Genomic DNA, 20252 nt, shown 5'->3' on the forward strand with positions numbered 1-20252 from the left:
CCAATGTGAGCATCTTCCTCAGAATAGTCATTAGCTGAAAACACCAAAAGGAGTTCATAAGTATAATCCTATCCTGAAATATGTTCAGGGGCATAGAAGCTTTTAATTTGAGCATTTTTATTCCAACCAATAAAAGTAGCACATTGCCAAAACATATTAGCCTTTTTATTATTGTGAACCCCTTTATAATGAACCATCAAAAAGTGCTCTAAGGTTAAGGTTAAGAGGTCAACCGATTCTAACCAAACATCAAAATTTATTTGCAATTTTAATTCTCATGTGAATTTACGTTGCACTTTTCAGGCTAAAGGAATGAATTACTTGCGTACAAGCAATCCTCCCATTGTTCATCGAGATTTGAAGTCTCCAAATTTTCTTGATGACGAACATTGGGTTGTTAAGGTATTTATAGTTTCATACTTGATTCCTTGTTTTGAGTTTGTTTGACAGCTTAAATTATAGAAGAGGTAAAAGCGTAGCAACAAAAAAGCGTAGTTATAGGTCACTAAAAGCGTGGTGATAGAGCAACCGGCACACTAGCAGATGTGACTCTTTTAAAATAAAGCATGCCAGTTGTTTAAAAAGTATGGCGAAAAGCTATAGCTGTACTTTTTCCCATTTTTTGCTATGCTTTAAAAGCATAGCAAAGTTCTAATTTTCTTGTAGTAAAAGTGAATACTTCCACCAAAAAACTTGCTTCATTTGGGTGAGAAAAAAGTGAGATTTTTAGTGAAGTTTTTAGTGAGAAAGAGCAATTTTTTTGAAAAATTCTATGATAACTCAAGATAAAATATTACCACAAGATTATATTATTGAACATCTTTATAATTCTGAAAGTGTTCTTTTTATATTAATCTTTTTTATTTTTTTTTAATGTTGATGTTAATATAATATTGTATAAATCAGTGACAATATGATAAAGATATGTTGTAATTAGGGCAATGTAATTAATGCTTGTTGTTTCTTTGTCTATGTTATTTGTTATAATATATTTATAATTAGTGTTTACCATTATATGTTATACATTATAATTTGATAAGAAGAAGAAGAAAAAAAAGCTTTTAGCAATCTACGAAAAACTTAGTCCACCAATGGTTGTTTTTCGCAACGTGCAAAATAGTTCGGGTGTCAACAAGCAATTTCCTTCTCTGCAAGTTGTGAAAAGGTAAACCTATGTATAAGTATTTCATCTAATTGTTCCATTTGATGAAAAACACTACTTATTTTGATTCGATATTTAAATTTTTGATCCTTAAAAAGTGAAAACAAAGAGTACTGAAGGCATAATTTTAAAATAGACCGCTGTTAAAGTTCTTTGTGAATTGTGATACATTAGTTTAAATTATGTTGGCAAAATTTCATAAGAAACTTTTTAACTATTAAATTTTTTCATTTATTTTTGTTTTATTAATATATTTTGTGATAATTTATGATGTAATTTAACTTTAACGGATGAAGTTCAGCAATTAATGATTTTACTTTTGTAGAAGGATAAACTTCTACTAATAACGGCTTTATCGCTTTTGTAATCGTGTTAGAATTTAATTTGAAATGATCTTAAAAAATGATATCTCTAGTACAAATGTAACTACTATTATAATTCTTTATTTCTCAACAATACTTTTTTCAAATTATGTTAGTCAATCGCAATTTGTTTCATATGAACATTGGCATAAAATATCATCAGTTCTGAATTAAATACCAGTTAATTTATGCATATACAAATGAACTCATCATAATCTTAGCCTCCCTTAAACTAAAATCCATTCTCACTATAAACTCATCATCTATGATAACAAGAAGCTCTACTATAACAACACTACAAAATAAAATTAAAGAGTCAAATATTATAAATATTCAAACTTATATATTATAAATGAGCAACAAATATATAAATAGAAATATAATTTTTTTAAAAATAAATACACTTATATAATTACAAATATATAAATTATAAATATCATTCATTTAACAAATCTTTTAACTTCAACATCATAAATATTTAAATATTTAAATAAAAATATATAAAAATTACAAACATATAAATTACAAATACGTAGACATAAATTAAAAATAAATGTGCAGATGAAAAAATCTTTAACCTCAAATATATACATTATAAATATTCAAACATATAACCAGAAATATATAAAAATAATAAATATAAATATACTTATATAATTAAAAATATATAAATTAAAATATCATCCATTTAACAAATTCTTCAATCTCAACATCATAAAATTTTATATATTTAAATAAAATATATAAAAATTACAAATATATAAATTATAAATAAATATCTAGATGAAATTTTGTTTAATCTCAAATATATACATTATAAATATTCAAATATCTAACCAAAAATATATGAAAAAGTATAAATATAAAAATTATAAATATTATCTGTATGACAAATTCTTTAACCTCAACATTACATATATCCAACTATTCAAATTAAAATATATAAAAATTAAAAATATATAAATTGTAAATAAATCTCCACATCATATTCTTAACATTATAGATACCAATATATGTTATAACTATTCACATAACATCTTAGTTAATCTCAAAAAATATTTAGACTACAAATCTATATTCTACAAAAACATATTAATCTACAGTATAAATATATAATTTAGATTCCTGTCATATCCATCAACTAATTGCATGATAAACTTAATATTAACCATATTATATTATACAAAATTTAACTAAATTTTTAATGTAAATTTACTATATAAATGTCCAAATTAGATACTTACATTTGAGTATTTAAAAAATTTCAGGACATACATAATCTCTAGATCTAATGTGCATAAAATTTGGCTTTTTGAAAAATTACTGATTTGTTAATACATTTATCATCACTTCTGTTACATTTGTCTTCATAATACTATTAATTTGATCTTTATCTTCTTTTAGATTAATAATTTTATAATTATTTTCAAATTTCTTTTCACTCTTGTAGTTATAATCTTTTCATTTGATATTTTAGTCTACTTGATATTGTTAGAATATAATATATAAGTCGATAAATGACACTTGAATCAAGTTTATTTGATGATAAATTAAAAATATTTTTTATTGTTCGTTTTGTCGATGACATACATCATTTAAAATTAAATAAATCTACCAAACATTGATACATGATGCATATACAAAATATGACACCTTATTTAATATTTAAAGATCTTTCATTTCATAAATTACATACACCTTTTAATTCCTTTAAACGATATTATAAAAAAAAAAACAAATTCAAATAAATTCTCATATATAAATCTTACTCCCTCAGATATTTATAATAAAATCTTACTATTATATAATATACTATTAACATAATTCTACCTATCTATTTTATTTTTCTCATTCAAGAGCTCCTACTAACTACCGCAGGAAAACTGAGAATGAAACCGAGGAAGAAGATGCATGCGCCAAATGAGGAAGGATACTGAATTTAAACATGCATAACTAAATCTCACCGTCGGATTTATATTTACATTTTTTTAAATATCATTAAATATATATTAGACTATCCAATTAGCTTTTAAAAATTTTAAAAAATAAAAAAATCAAATCAAACTCTACAATTCATACCATCAAAATTTTAAAAAAATTTAAATAATTAAATCAGAATATCTGATTTATATTTTTTTAAATATTTTAATTATTATAAGCACCTAAATCACACGATATGATTTTTGTTAAATTGAAATTTAAAAAATTAATTAACAAAATACATCCTTCACTTTGTGTTTTTTAAAATGTCCTTCATACTTTTGTAAAACTCCAAAAATGATCATATGTTTGTTAATTTCTCATGTTTTATTCATGTACAAAAAATTTAACTGAATTTTACACGATACGATACGTGACTACTTCTATTTGAAACTAAAAAAAAAAAGCAACTTATATTCAACAAAGTCGTTTTTTAAAAGTAAAACATAAAATAAGTAAATTTCTAATTTAGAAAATATTCTACCAACTTTTGTTTATTCTTCTCATATTTCTGTAAATTATCAATGATCTCTATTTTTAAAAATTTCTCCTCTCAAAAAGTTATATTAAAATTTTTTAACCTACTACTAGCTAGCTAGTGCTTTTTTACCAATAAAAAAGAATTTATTATTTTCTAAAATAGTTTAAATTCATTCGAGAATATATTGAATCACAAATCTAATAAGATTCCTACAAGTTAGAAAATATTGAAATATAGTTGTTGCGTAATTTATAGTTTTACAAGTATGCATAAAACACGTAACACCTGTTAATTAAGGGAAGTAATATCTAATAGACTCACACAAAGAAAAGGACGAATGACGTGTACAGAAAGAGGACATGGCGGGTGTGGAGTGTGGACTATGGACTTATCCTGTTATCCATGTGTGGCCGCGGGACCAGACCAACACCCTCTCTCTTGTTGCTCTTGTATTCAACAACGCCCACACCACCATATACGTGGCATAACCACTGTTTGTCCTTGTCCGTTCGAGAATGCACGGTGGCTACAGTAACACTAAACTCTGTCGTACGTTTTTCACGTGTTCCAAATATGCTACTTTGCCCCCACATAACATAGCTAAGCTACCACTACGATTCCATAAAAGATACTTACGTACCTCAAATTGAAGGGGTTACTATTGTTGGGGACCTTTACGGCCATTATTGAACACATACACCCAATTTTTATTTGTTTAATATCTCTTTCTTTTACCATCATTTGTTCTTTGCAGCTGCTGCTTGTTCCTTTGCTAATTTGCGGTGCTGATGGCTCCCCTAAATGCTATGAATTCAAAAAATTTTATGTTGAAAGAAAAAAAAATAATACATATTATTACCAAAAAATATATTAATTTAAAATTAAAAAAAATAAAAATATATTAATTATTTGAATAAAAAAATAAAAATAAAAATTATATTAGTCGCTAAATTTTTTTTAATTTTAAAGATACTTTTTTCTTGTTTTTATATTTTAAAAATATTGAATAATTGTTTCATTATCTATATATGTAACCAAACAATCATTCAACCACTCGTCTCCCATTCGATTACGAAGTCGACTCTTTATGATATTCATAACAGAAAATGTTCTTTCAACTGATGCCGTTGTCACAAGTAGAATCAAAGCTAATTTTAATAAAAGAAATACCAATAGATAAACAATATGTTTTTTTGTCTCAACTAACTTTTGAAATAATCTATACTCCATTTATATTTGAGAATTGATCATCAAGACGTATATCCAATATAGAATTTTCAAGTTGATTATCAAGTGCCAAAATTGAGAAGAAAATTCATGTGGATAAATTCAGCTAAACGAATCAACTTCTTCTTATCAAATGCAAAAAATGAGTCACTTGGATTCAAATAAGTTATACAAAGAAGCAACTCAATATTTACCTCTGTAAAACGATTGTTAAGCTCTTGAAGTTGTCTATCAACCACTTGATAAAATAATTCAACTTGAAAATTATGCAAGTTTGAGACCTTTTGAATTTTGCACCTTGATCTTCCTTATGTTACAAATATGTCATTCATATTTGAAATAAGAATATTGTGACTATCACAAAACAATGAAACTTCATTGAGCAAAGAGGACCAACCATCGTCTCTTATATTTTGCAATCGTTGCTTGTACACTTTAACCAATGTCATAGCATTTATAATGTCTTGATCATTTTTTTGTAGAGCTTGAGACAACTCATTAGTAACTATTAATATACAACTTTTCATCAAATGTAAATTGAATACAAATTCAAAAAATTGAATATGATTCAACAATTACATGTTTCAGCTCTTTTTTTTAGAATTATTTCTATCTTTCTCAATGACTTCAAGAACTTCTACTACAGAAGAAAAAATAGAAATCAAGCTAAGTATTGTACCATAATGTGAGCCCCCATCGTGTATCACCTGTTTTTTTTAATATTGTTTCTTGATTTAAGCCACGTCTACTAGAAACATCTTCATTTTATAATGCAACAATTGTCTTTTGTGTTTGACCTTCATGAAGCATGTTTTTATGTTTACTAGAAGCACTAACAATATTGCACAAACTAACAAGTAAATTAAAAAGTAGTACAGTTTTAATCTGTTTCTCTGCAACAACCACAAGCTAAGTGCTAATTGAAGTTGATGAGCAAAGCAATAATGAACATAAAAAGCACAAGCATTTTTTTTTTAGGATCAAACTTTTTAAGCCATTAAATTCTCCCTGTATATTATTAGCTCCATCGTAGCGATGTCCATCTATTCTTGCTAAGTTTTAATTATGCTTTGCTAATAAAGATTCCAAAGCTACTTTTAACGACAATACATTTGTGCTAGAAACATGAATAAAGCTAAGAAATCGCTCCATTATAATACCTTCTTTATTCACATACCGCAAACAACACAGCCATTTGCTCTTTAACAAAAATGTCTCGAGCTTCATCAACTAAAACAGAAAATACATCATCTCTAAGGTCATCAATAATAACTTTAATAATTTCACTTGCAGCAGCTCTAACAATATCTTTTTGAATTTTAGGTGCTACTAGTTTAAGATTTCCACAAACATTTTTGAAAATACGATCAATCTTTGTATTATGTTGAGCAAGAAAGTCAAGAAGTTCAAAAAATTTTTCTTGATTGTTTGAATTGTGCACTTCATCGTCACCACGAAAATTCAATTCTTTCGCAATAAGAATCTAATGCACTCAATTGTTGCTGTTAAGTGAGTTCGGTAATCTGTTTTAGCTTGGTCTGAATGTTTTTTAAAAACAACTTTAATATGTTTTTTTACTTCATAAGTGCTATGCATTTTCTTTGAGCTTGATTATGAGCAATATCATGGTTTTCAACATATATTTATAATCGCTCATTCTTTTTCCAATTTGAAAATCCCTCTTTACAAAAGAATCACCGCTTGCAGGTTTCATAAGATAGCAATAAAGACAAAAGACAGCATCTTTTGAAATATGTTTGTGAAAAATCACGTTCTCTTGGTTGACATAGACCTTTTTGCAAATAAGCTCGTCTAACTTCATCTCTGTCATTTGGATCATAATTTGAAATTTTGTGTCGTTGTCCAGGATCAGCTACCAGGCTTTTCACATTAAATTCTAAGAACTTCTTTTTATTAGAAGAGACTAATGGAGTGACTTCAGATTCTAATGGTAGCTTTTTTTGAAATATTTTTTCATTACTATATCTAAAAATAAAAAATATATATTCTAAATTAAATTAGTAAATTAATCAATTCACTTTAAAACTTTATATGCAACATAATTATATATAATAAAATTGAACGAAAAGTAAACAAATAAATAATAAGGATCACTAAATTCAGGATAAAATAAAATATATAAATTCATGAAGAAAATAAAAAATTAGATTAATACCTAAATTATAATTGTTTGAATTAAAATTTATAATTGAAAATATCAAAAAGAGATATAATAAAATTGAAAGATACATAAAGTCATTGAAAGCTATATAAAAAAAATAAAGAATTTAAAACTTACATTTTGATGAAGAGAAGATGACCACTAGACAAGGAATAGAAAAAGAAGGTTAAAAATATGAAACTAAGAAAAGGGTTTAAAAGAATAAAGGAGTGACAGTTGAAATTTGAGAATGAGAGAAGACTAAATTTAATTAGGTTAACTAATAGTCAAAATTATAGAAAAACAAAGTGAGTTTGGGACTTTAAATAATTGGATTTAATTTATTTGTAGTGGAGACATTTAAAATGGGGGCATATTATATATGTATATTTAAAAAAATTAAAATGAGAGTGGGGCAAGTACCCCCCATTGGACTATGTAGGTCTGTGCCGGACTAAATGGTCGTGTATTCATGCTTCCAGATATAAATTCGTGTTTGTTTTGAAAATTATTAAAAAGATGTTACTACAAAATTTCAATTGAAAATTCAATTATAATGGAATAGAATATCGACTATGAGAAAAATCGAGTTGAGAAGAATCTAAGTCGAAATTTTACAATTGCACGTAATTTTATCTGGGAGTACTATACAGAAGAACGTGGAATTTGGAGACCAAGATAAAAACAAAGACGTAGGGTGTCCACTTTGGAGAAAAAAAAATCTTTCACAGTCAAGGCAAGGTCGTGGATTGTGAGAGTCTGAGAAAAAGAGAGATGTTAGATCATAAAAAGAGAGAAGCATTATGCAATCCATCCTGGTGATCTATAATAAAAGAAGTTTAGAAGAGTTAAGAGACTTCAATTTGAACACTTCGTCATCACATAAAATTCTGCAAAATCCAAGTCACACTAACGCCAAGAAAAATCATAGAGTTTCATTTCTCTGCTTTATGTATTTTATTCTTATTTCTTTTCTTCAATCAGTTTCCTTTCTTTCTATCCCAATTTCACTATCTTATCTATTTAAAGTTTTCATTTATTTTATATATTTTCTTTTATTGTAATTCTTTGCATTATTTGTCACAATTTTACTAAGTCTTTTCATACATTTCTAGCATAAATAATATTTCGACACAAACACTAAGTAAATTCTAGGTCAAGTTTATTCTTTTAAGAGGAGTCGTATTTGTTATCTGAATTGAGATCTTGATACAAGTTTGATTCGACTTCTTGTCGAGGTTACCAAAAATCAAGTGAAATAAATTGGCATACCGGGTGGGACCCTAGGTTAAGTTAACATGTCAAACTTTGCATGCAATTACGCAGTGGTAAATTAATAATGTCTGATAGAGCCTCTACTTCGACTGATACGTCAAATAGCAATACTGGAGAGAATACGAGAGGCCCAAAAATAAAGGTTGTTCCATTAGTAGGTACTTCAAGTCGAAGGATGAATTTTGTCATCACAGAAGGAATTTCTTCGACTCCAGGTCTGCGGCCACTACATGGCCTCTATATGTATTGTCTCCAAATTATTATCTACTATTGAAAAATCCCAACATGGGATATATAGGAAGTACAACTATGACAAGGAACAACCCTTGTACAATCTTACATTTCCTCCAGGTTACGCTCCCGTAGGTATACTAGCTAACTATAATCCTAATATGAAAAATTATAATGCTTATCAGTATTTGATGAATAATCTTCCATATTTAAGATCAGCACACATATCTTCACAACCTACTTTGATGATTCCAACACAGGGTACAAGAGCAACCCCAATAAGATTGCCAGCTAGTGAAGGACGTACTTCTATATTTTCATAAATGTCGAGACAAGTTCTTGTTGGAACAACATCTCCTAACATGGTCGAATCTGTCGCTGTGTTTAGACACCAAATTGAAGACAAGCATCATGACTTAGCCAATATGCTTGCTCAACAGATGGCAATAATTTTAAATCCTATGATAAAAAATAATAATACTAGAATAGAGCAAGTAGCTAAACGTGTCATTGATATTGCAGAAGTAATTAGTCGACCATTTGTACACTGATATGTGGAGTGCATGCAAAAATCCTCAAGTAATTCTAAATAGAAGAGACGATCAAAATGGTTTTAAACGAGGTTAGAGTAAATAATGCTACTCAAGATTATGCTCAAAACATAACCCAAGCCATCAAACAAATCTTGAACAGGGCAAGATTTAATATAGAGGTGACAAATCAACCCTATCTTATCTCTCCCTTTTCAGATTATATTTTGCAAGCTGAACTGTTCAGGAGAGTCAAAACCAAAAATCTTTCATACTAAATTTGTAGAAGAAAGTGAAAATTTGACTTTTGAGCATGTGGCTCGTTATACAGTCAAAATTGATGAACTAGCTGGTAATGAATATTTAAAATGAGATATTTTTTCTCTTCTTTAATAAAGAATGCATTCACATGGTTTTTAAATTTACAGCCTAATTCAATCCATAGCTAGGTTCAATTAGAAAAAAGTTTTCATGATCAATTCTTTAAAGGTGAAATGAAAGTAACTTTATCCGATTTATTCACCGTAAAATGAAAGAAATCAGAGTTGATCGATGACTATTTGGTACAATTCAAGAATATGAGAAACAAATATTTTACTCCTATTCCAGAACCTAAAATAGTCAAAATGGTCATAATAGTATTGACTTCAATATTCGAAAGAAATTAGTAAAACAACAATTCCTAGATTTAGCTCAATTAGCCAATAAGGTTCAACAAATTGAAAAGTTGAATAAAAAAAAAAGAAGAACATGAGTCAAGGAAAAGGAGAACTTTCTTTAATAAGAAAGTAAATTTGTTGATTGTATGAACGAAGAAGAGCTGCATAACGAGTATGCTTTTGCTGCAGAACTAAAAGATGGACTTCCTTATGTGTGTAGATCTCTTAATCTAGCAAATGACAAAACTCCTTTGTTAGGAGGAAGAAGTTATAATTTTTACATGACAAAAGCATAACAAATATTCATCATACTTATGAAAGACAAACAGCTCATACTTCCTGAAGAAAAAAGAATGTCATCTATTTCTGAAATCAGAAATAAGATTTTGTAAATTTCATCAAGCTCTTGCCATTATACTAAAGTTCGCAAACCTGAGATGAAAGTGAATTCAGATCCTTTCCAGATCACATGGAACTTTGCTGAAACTGAGGAATTGATTTTCTCAATCAACATGGCTTCTGTCGAGCCTATAGGGAAGGATGATCAATTCGAACTTGATATGTTCGAAGCAAAAAGGCCTCTTTATCCCATGACAGGGGAGGACTTGTTGGATCTTTTGCTAAGGAAAAAAGAAGAGGAAGAAAATATTGCTATCTGTCCTCAATGTAGTGCTTTCTTTGATACTTCAGCTGCTAAGGCTTTTGACTCGTACAAAAAGAGTAAAAAAGGTGTGCATTAGGAAGACTTGAGGCAAGTTTGACTAAAGCAGGGTGGTAAGAGTTAGCACTCTGCAAGCATTCTTGTTAACCCACAAATGCAAACGGTGGTTACTGTTGATCATAAATTCCAAGGGGTGTCGAGTCAAACTAGAGTTTCTCCCGCTAATGTGTCAAATAATAAGTGGGTACAGAACAATACTTCAAACTACTCAAGAAATTATAACTTTAATGTTCCTAGAGGAGGTTTTAGAAATTGGGCTGGAAACTTAAAAAGAGGTGCTTCTCGATGAGGAGTAAGCAGAAGAGGTAGTGGTCGAATTAGATCTCGACACAACTTTTAGGACAGAGCCCCTTAATTCCAAGAGCTGTGGTTTAGGCACAAGGGACTTATGTCAACACAGAAGATCCGTATCCAGAGTTGAGTAAAGAGAGCAAGTCACCCAATAAGCAGGAACAAAAGGAGGATAAAGCATCCTCGGTCAAAGGTCAGGAACCAAAGGATGTGTCGAAAGAGGTCAGGAATAATACATAATTTTTAATGACTCTAGTTTTGAATACATGACATATAATTTAGATTAGAACAACTTTTAAAAATTGTGTTTTCTCATAAGATTCGCTCGGACAGGACTAGCTTCAATACGTGACATATAATCCGACCTAAGGACTACGTTTGAATCTTATGAGAAAATGAATCGGATTTGTGTTTAACCTCTTTAATTAATTTATTGACCAAGACATTGGCGGTTGGTTAATTGAAGAGAAATTGAGGAGCCAAGACATTGAAAATCAGTTAATTAAGATTCGTCCTGAAAAGATCCTTTGCATGCTTCAAAATAGATAAACAAGGTTTAATTCCAAAAGACTTAAACATCTCTGAAATCCTTGACTCTCTCCATTATTTTTTTTCAATCAATATCACGGCCTCCGAAGCACTCAACTTCTAAGATTTCAAGCAAGACACAAATTTGCCCTCATCAATCTAGGTTTATTTGATCTATTAGAAATTTAACTCGATATTTACGTGCTCAATCCTTTAATCCCCATGAGAACGATAGCCAGTCACCGTGGTATTATTTAGACGATCCGGTATACTTGTCAGTATCCATGAGCTTCAGTTTTTGCTCATCAAGTTTTTGGCACCACTGTCAGGAATTAATTGAGATTGACAACATACGTTGGGTTGAATTTCTAAATTAGATGCTTATTTTCTTTTATATTATTTTTATCTTATCTTATTTTTTACTATTTCATATTACTTCTTTTCATTCCACATGGTACATTTGATTCAAGTTGGTGTTTGTATATAAGGAAGCAATGGATACCATGAAGACAATCCTCTTACTCAATAACTGTATATTTCAACAAGTCTCCTTATTCATAATACAAGTAGAACAATTGCAAGATTCACAAGTCCTTGGTGATAAGAAATTTTAAAGGAGAAAGCAATGAGAAAAAGGATAGAGAAAAAAAAATGCAACAGAAAAAACACAGCGAAAATATAAAGGATAGATAAGGATTTTTCTACTAGACCTCTAAAAAATCTATTCTTAGCAACCTAGGTCACCGGAAGGGATTCCCTACTAGACCTTCAAAGAACCTATCATTGACAACCTAGATTAGAGGGATGAAAATTGAAGGAAACTACCATGCATATCACCTTAGTGTTGGATCCTTCAATCTTCTTCTTGCAACAAGCGAAGCAAATTACTTACCTCACTTAATCACACTAAAAAAACGTGTATAAAGCAACTAAAAATTTTATTCATCAAAATTTGTGTAAATGGTCTCACCAAAGGTGTTTAAATAGGTCCCTAACAAACTAACAAAAAGATAAGATAAGATTTTAAAATTTAAATCAATTTGATCTTAATGGATTATATCAGATTTGATCTAAATTTAAAATTCCTAAAAATACTACTAAGCAAATCAGAACTAAACAAATCTTCTAACAAACTCTAACCACAAAACAAACTAAAACAAAGGCATAAAAATCCGAAATTTAATGATAAATTATGCCTCCCACTGAATTTGGAAAGCATTATTGGGCTTCTTGCTATCCTGACTTAGCCCAATGGGCCTTGTCCATTCTTCCTTGGTTAGAACTTGATATAACTCCTTATGCATAAGTTCTATCAAGTTCTCAAAGCTCTCTCTGAGCTTCTTTACACGTGCTCTAGTGATGGGACCCACTAAAAGTGTAAAATTTTTATTCTTCTCTTTTGCCTTAGAATACCCCAGTTGTCTTTTCGAGCATGTATCACACGGCTATGATATCCATGGAGGATCATACATGGAATATTCTTCAAAATCAGAGAGTAATTCATACTTCCCTAGACAGAGGAATTATCCTGATGATAGATGGGATAGCCAAGGACAAAGGTATTCGAATTGTTCTTACCAATAGCAAGTTGAGCTAATGCAATCACGAGCGTCTCTTGAGCTTACCATAGAAAGACTAAAACAAACCGTGGCTGAGTTTTCTCTTGAAAATAAGATAGAAAGATTGTCTCAAGCCACTGCTAATTTTATTCAAGAAACTCAATATTTTCTACAAGAAACAAGAACAAACTTTAAAAACTAATAAATCTCCATAAAAAATTTGGAAGAGCAAGTGAAATTTATTGCAAAAAAGTGGCAAAGGAACAAGCAAATTCCTCCCTAAGAGAAATAGTAAAAATTCCTACAAAAGAATATAAGACTATCAATCAGAGGAATCCATAAACTTGTTATTATAAAAGTTGCATGGGGGTTGATTTAATTGACCCATTTATCCAAGAAGTTCTTGATCAAGGAGCCCTTTGGAACTATAAAAGTTGCATGGGGTTGATTTAATTGACCCATTTATCCAAGAAATTCTTGATCAAGGAGCCCTTTGGAACTCTACGCAGCACCTAAGTCCCAAAAAAGAAGAAGAACTAAAAGAGGTGCGGTCAATAGAGGAATTCGCTGAAAGAAAGATCGTAGTCAACAAACAAGAAATACTATCTTGGAGAATAAGAAGGTCAACAAAAATTAATTCATCCGCTATCCTAGAAAGCGGTATGAGTCAAGCTAGTGATATTAAAAGAGCACTTGTTGGTAGGCAACCTAGTCGTAGGGGTGGAAATAGGCCATGCGGCCTGCCAGGGGCCTGCAGCCTGGCCTGATAGGAAATATGTCCAGGCTCAGGCTATTAAAAAAATCTATATTCTTTAAAAGGTCAGGCCTAGGCTTTTGAAATAGGCTGTTGGGCCTGTCAGGCCGGCCTGAGCCTGCAAATATATATGGAGAGTTTTATTATACTAGTAAAAATGCTATTAGAAGGATTTAAACTTGGGTCTTCTATCTTATAATAATACCTTTATCCACTCAGCCATTTTTCTCTTTAATTATATATGTGTATTTTGTATCAATATTATTCATAAATTTATTATTTTATATTTTATAATTTTAAAAATTAAATTATATCTTAAATTTAATTATTATTAAAAAAAAAACAGGCCTATTGACAGGCTTCAGGCTAGGTCAGATTTAACAACAGGCCAGACTCAGTACTCATTAAAAAGTCTATACCAAACTACAGGCCAGGCTAAGGCCAATATACTCTATTACAGGCCTGGCCTGTTAAGAGTAAAACCTGGCCTGACCTGGCTTGTTTCCACCCCTAACTAGTCAGTTAGTATCCTTTTTCTTCTCTTCTACATTAAGGTCCTTTCTTTTAATTAATTGGAGAAAGCAAAAAATATTTTAATGAATAATTTAGATTTTAGTTAATTTCTGCTTTCTACTCATAGTTTCTTTTGTTAATTTTAGTTTTCAAAACTAGTTTTCAAAAGCTTTCGCTACCATCATTGTTTGTTCTTCTTCTTTTGCATGCATCCTTCATATTTTGTTTACGTTTTTATTTTACTTTGAAAGAAAAAAAAATCATGCATACATACATTTATCACGTAGCACACTACTCAGCATTCTATTCCCCTCTATACTCTACACCAGTTTATATAATCAAACTTTAAGTTTGGTGTTCACCGAGCTGTTATATGGCTAAACTCTAAATTTGGTGTTGCCACTAAGAACAAGAATGAGGATAAAGAGAGCAACAAGGATAGATAATGAATCTGGTAATAATTGTACACGATGATTAGTAATTCTTTCTTTTAAGTTTTTTCTTTTCTCATTTCTTTTACATGATGTTTGTTTCTTTTACTTTTCTATCCATGCTTATTATTATACTTGTCCTCCAAGCCTCCTATCACATGAAAAAAATGACTTTTAAATGGAAAAAAGTTGAATCCATTAAATAAAAGGGTCCTAGTATAAAAGTGGTGGTCCATGACTTGTGATTTATTCCATGGATATAACAACATGTGAATGGTCTCGACTGAAAGGGAAGAATGATTCTTCATAAAAAAAGATTTAGAGAAGTATTATAAGATCACCAAATATTTTGAAAATATCCTTGAACTGAAAAGAAGAAGAAAAGAGAGAAGAGAAAGTAAGAAAGAAAGAAGTATGAAAAGATAAAAAGAGATTTAAAAAATAACAAAGCTTTGAGCATCAATGGCTACAGCCTAGTTATGTGTCTGTGGTATTTATTGTCCAAGAAGAGTCTTGGATAATTAGATTTGAGTGGTTCTTTATCACCTGGTAACTTGGGCCAATTGGCCCGTGATTATTGATTTAAAACCCACAATCAAGAGCCGTCTTGAGACAAAGCACTTAGAGTTAATATTTCAAAAATCTCTCTTGGTTAAAAGTATGAAGTAAATGATTCAAGGATCAATAAAAAAAGAGAAATCTCATAATATCATTCGGACTTGAGTTCCTGAAAATTCTTCACTCCCTAGATTTCAAGATTCATTAAGAAAGAAAAGTCCATTTATGATCACAAGGCTACTAAATCCATTGTTAAGATGGACATAAACTTTCAAAGAGATTAATTCAATTCTTCTTCATTAAATCCAATTCTTTTCTTTTCTTTTCTTTTTGCTTGAGGACAAGCAAAATTTTTCTTATAGATAAATAAATAAATTTTTTTAGTTCATAATATTTATTCAAAACTTTTAATTATTTAATTTAAATTATATACGAAACTCTCTTTTACTTCTAATTACTAAAACTTTGAATTTTAATTAAGCAAGAACCATTAATTTCAGTAAATCAAAAATATCTAATTATAATTGAAATTTATATAAAACCAAATTAATTTAGACTTCGAAGTCTCATAACCTTTCTAAAAATAAAATCATATATATGTAAACATAAATAATTCATTATTTATTTTCTAAAAATTTGAGATCTTACATTCCACCCCACTTATAAAAATTTTCGTCCTCGAAAATTAGCATATTGCATAAAACATTATATAGTTTCAACATTTTACCTTTTTAAAATACCTTGTAGAAAAAGTAAAAAGTCTCTACTCATATGGATACATATACTGTTTCATATACTTAGATTTTCATAAGATATAAAGAAGATAGGGTAGAAGTGCGATTGCAAAGCAGAAGTTACAAGATAGGCTTGATATCTCAGGAAATTCAAATAAACATACGCAGTTAAGATCGAACGAAAAATGCATAAGAACAAGGAACATGATTGAAGAATAATTAATTCACATCTTCAAGAAAGAAACCTCAGACAAAACTTCAAGACAACCCATAGAAGAACAAGATACGTAATCAAACAACCCCGAGACGTAACTTCTAACGTTCTCAAACCCCGCGATTCGCATAAACTATGAACTCTATTTGGCTATAACAATCTGTTAGTATTTTCGTATACACCAATCATCAGTATTAAGTTGGCCAAACCTAATACCATGAGAAATGCAACGATCGACTAGTAGCATTAATCAATAGATAGTCATGCATCTAAAACTCAAATTCTTGTCACTAGGACAAGTCATATTGCATGATAGACACTAAGAATATGCAGTGAAGCATAATCAGTCTATTCCCAAGGCTCTAACAGGAACGAACTGCTCTGATACCATAATGTAACACCCTAACTTTTAGCATGTCATGATCGTACCAAAAGTAAAGAGTTACTAACCTATTTTCCTTATTAATTATTTAATATTGAGCCTTTAGTTTGATATCGCATTTCAATCTTTATAAAATTCTAGAAAATTGTTTTTAGTAGTTAAAATCACATGTCAAAGATCTTCAAATAATAATAATAATCACATAATTACTACTAATAATAAATTCCATACAAATAAATTTAATATAAAACTTGAATACAATTCCTATCCCTCTGTATAAAATAAAATCTTACATACAAAGGCGAGGGAATTCTATGAGAGCAACTCAACGCATAAACTTAACTCAAATAAGACTAATAATCACTCGCAGCTTCAAACTGAGTCTTCAAACCTGTGTCATTGAAGGGTGGAAGATTTTGGGGGTGAGAATAAGCCACGCGTTCTCAGTAGGAAATGGGAATGCCGTAAAAGTAATGAATATAATGCAAACAATTAACTTACTCAATAAAACTATTTTGTTAAACCTTTGGAAATACTTTTTACTATTACTTTATATAATTAATTATCTTCTTTAAATTTTTGAACTTAAAACAAATATCAATCACAACCTCAGTTCTCAGTCACCTCAATACACAAACTAATAGCACAAGAAACATATCAACACACAAACAAATTATGACAAGACAAATAGCACAATCACAGAAACACAAAATAAGCAAACACAACCAAATACAAATGTACAAACAAGGATGATGCATGTCTAGTCTTATCGCAGGTAATGAGCTCATTTGTCGATTTCAACCCGCACCCAACGCAATCTGACTCGCAAGTCAGTTAAGGCATTCCACTAGCATAACCTCTGCAAGTTTCTACTTCTTGCGGGTGCTGATTCTCCAGCTGAAGTATGCCGAACATGACCTCTGTAAGTATTTGTGAGCACTGATTCTCCAGCTGAAGCATGTGCCCCTTTCTCCTAGAAGCCATTCTATACACACGGGTTTTCTCGCACAATCATTCACATATAAAGCCAACGGCTTAATATTTTTCACACCAGCACCATAACTATTTACTTTCCGTCACCCTCTCGTGACCTTTTAATCATTTCATAATCACACGTGTCGTGTTCTCTTTCCTTTTTTTTTCTTTTCCTTAACAAACTGAACTTATATCATAAATTAAAACAAAATCTCTTCTCAAAAGATTGAATTTAAAAAATTATACTTTCTTAATAAATTGAATTCGAAATAGAATAAATCTTTTTCCAACTAAATAAGTCTCAGATAATTTAACTTTCTAAAACAAATCTTTTGAAATAGCATTTTAAATAAAGTCCCAAATTTTATAAAAATTTTGGCCCACTTCGCTTAAAACTCGGGCTTAGCCACCCTTACGGGTTCCCTCTTTCTCAACAAATCACCAGCCCTTTACCAAAATTATCATAACAACAGATTCTCAATAATCATCTCATCATAAATTAGTTTAATGACTAACATCCTTTTAGCAGATAACATTCAGAATTTTTATCAACCATTCTTTGAAAGTAGCCCAGTCTAACATCAAAAGTTATAATTAATTTTCCAAAAATCAGCCTTTAACCCCATAAAATTTCATTCACTATCAAATTACTAGTTCATTTTCAAAACTACTATTTTTATCTGAAAATTTAGGTTTCAAGAAAATTGATTTAGTAATCAAACTTTAAGTCGTTTAACCCTTTTCAAACCCAAACCTAGTTAGTTATAAACCAATATTAACACCCATTATAGTGTCATCAAATGAACAATTCAATAGCAACCAACTTGACATAATCAACTAAAATCAGAATTTTCAGCAATTCTAAAATAATTGGAAACCAATAACAATCATCATTCTCAAACACAGCCACAAATCATTCTCAACACAATTTCATCACATTCAATCATATTCACAATCACTGATAATCTCAATTTCGTCAATTTTCATCAATTAATCAAACAGGACATTTATAAATTTTTTGCAATTACTCACTAAGCTTCAATGGCATTTGTAAATTAAAACAGTTAATTTTAAAATAAATCCCCTACCTCAGTTAGTCGAAATCCACAAAATTAAGCGTGACTATAACTTTGTTCTAACTTGCATCAGCAACAACAACAGCTCTAACAGTTTTCTGATGGCGTCAACACTATCACCTATGATAGTTCTAATAGTAAACAGGGAAGGCATAACAGTAATATTAAACAGAGATATAGTTTTTTCTTACTCAGAACAGAAAAAGACAAAGGAAAAAGATGGAATCAGAGAAAGGATTAAAGCTTACGGTTTCAAGAATGGAGGAATTGGAATTGAAGCAGCAATTCCCACGGCGGCTCTATCGACGGGAACAGAATGCAATGCAACGGTTTTGACCTTAATCGACAGCAACGGTGACGGCAAAGCAAGACGGCGTGAGGACGGATCTCATTTTCCCCCTCCTTATCGCATTTCTGCTTCTCTGTCTCATGTGCATCTTGTGTGTCTCATCGCTTCTCTTTATCTCGAGTGGAATACTAGCGACAACGGCCAGAGCACAGTGGTGGCGACTCCCTCAATGGCGACAGAACAGAATGCGATGTTCTCCCCAACAAGCCCTAGCAGCGGTGGCACATGGCTCGACGGTGACGCATGACGACTCCCCCGCGGACGACGGCGGCGGCTCCTTCTTCCGGGTCTCCTTTCTCATGCTCGTTCTGGCTCTCAGACGCATCACTCTCTCTCCTCGAAGCTCCAGTCCTGCATCCACAGTTACAACAGTAACGACTCGTGATGATGACAACGACTCCATAGGCGGTGACTGGACTCGATGGGGCTGACGGAATGACGACGGCAGCTGGGTAGCGATGGACGGTGGTGGGCAGCGACGGCAACCGGCGCAGGGAGCGGTATAGCACAGCGACCCTCCTTCCTCTCTTCTTCCTCTGTTCGCAGTCTCTGCTTCTCTCTCGAATCTCTCTCTTTTTCCCTTTTTCTTTCTTTCCGAGTATTCTTCAGTTTGTGTGTGGTGTGTATATGGGATGAGAGGTTGGTAGTGGGTTAGTGAATGGTGAAGAAGAGGTGAGCGTGGCTCACCGAGGCATGAACAGGTGTGAGGGTTATGTATACGTGTGTGTATTTTAAAAATTAGGGTTAGGATTAGTGAATTAGGAATTTGGGGTTTAAAATTAGGAATTTAGGGTTCGAGTAGGGTTTTAATTTAAAACCAAATTTAATAAATATAATTAATTTTAATAATGCTATTTTATTTTTCAAATTACAAATTATTTTTAATTAAATACCTCTAATTTAAAATTATAGATAAATAAATAAATTTTTCTTTTAGTTCATAATATTTAATCAAAACTTTTAATTGTTCAATTTAAATTATATACAAAAGTCTCTTTTATTTCTAATTACTAAAACTTTGAATTTTAATTAAACAAGAACCATTAATTTCAGTAAATAAAAAAATCTAATTATAATTAAAATTTATATAAAACCGAAT

The 20252-nt window shown here is 30.5% G+C and overlaps 1 long non-coding RNA gene across 1 annotated transcript; it reads right to left on the minus strand.

Moving 5' to 3' along the window:
- Positions 1-16933: 16933 nt before the first annotated feature.
- On the minus strand, positions 16934-19844 carry LOC140173303 (uncharacterized). Its single transcript, XR_011861820.1, has 3 exons — positions 19053-19844; positions 18817-18935; positions 16934-17144 (listed from the first exon to the last, which is right to left on the minus strand). It is a non-coding gene; the product is annotated as an uncharacterized lncRNA (long non-coding RNA).
- Positions 19845-20252: the final 408 nt, after the last annotated feature.

This window comes from Arachis hypogaea, chromosome 1 (genome assembly GCF_003086295.3).
Source record: "Arachis hypogaea cultivar Tifrunner chromosome 1, arahy.Tifrunner.gnm2.J5K5, whole genome shotgun sequence".
NCBI lineage: Eukaryota > Viridiplantae > Streptophyta > Magnoliopsida > Fabales > Fabaceae > Arachis > Arachis hypogaea.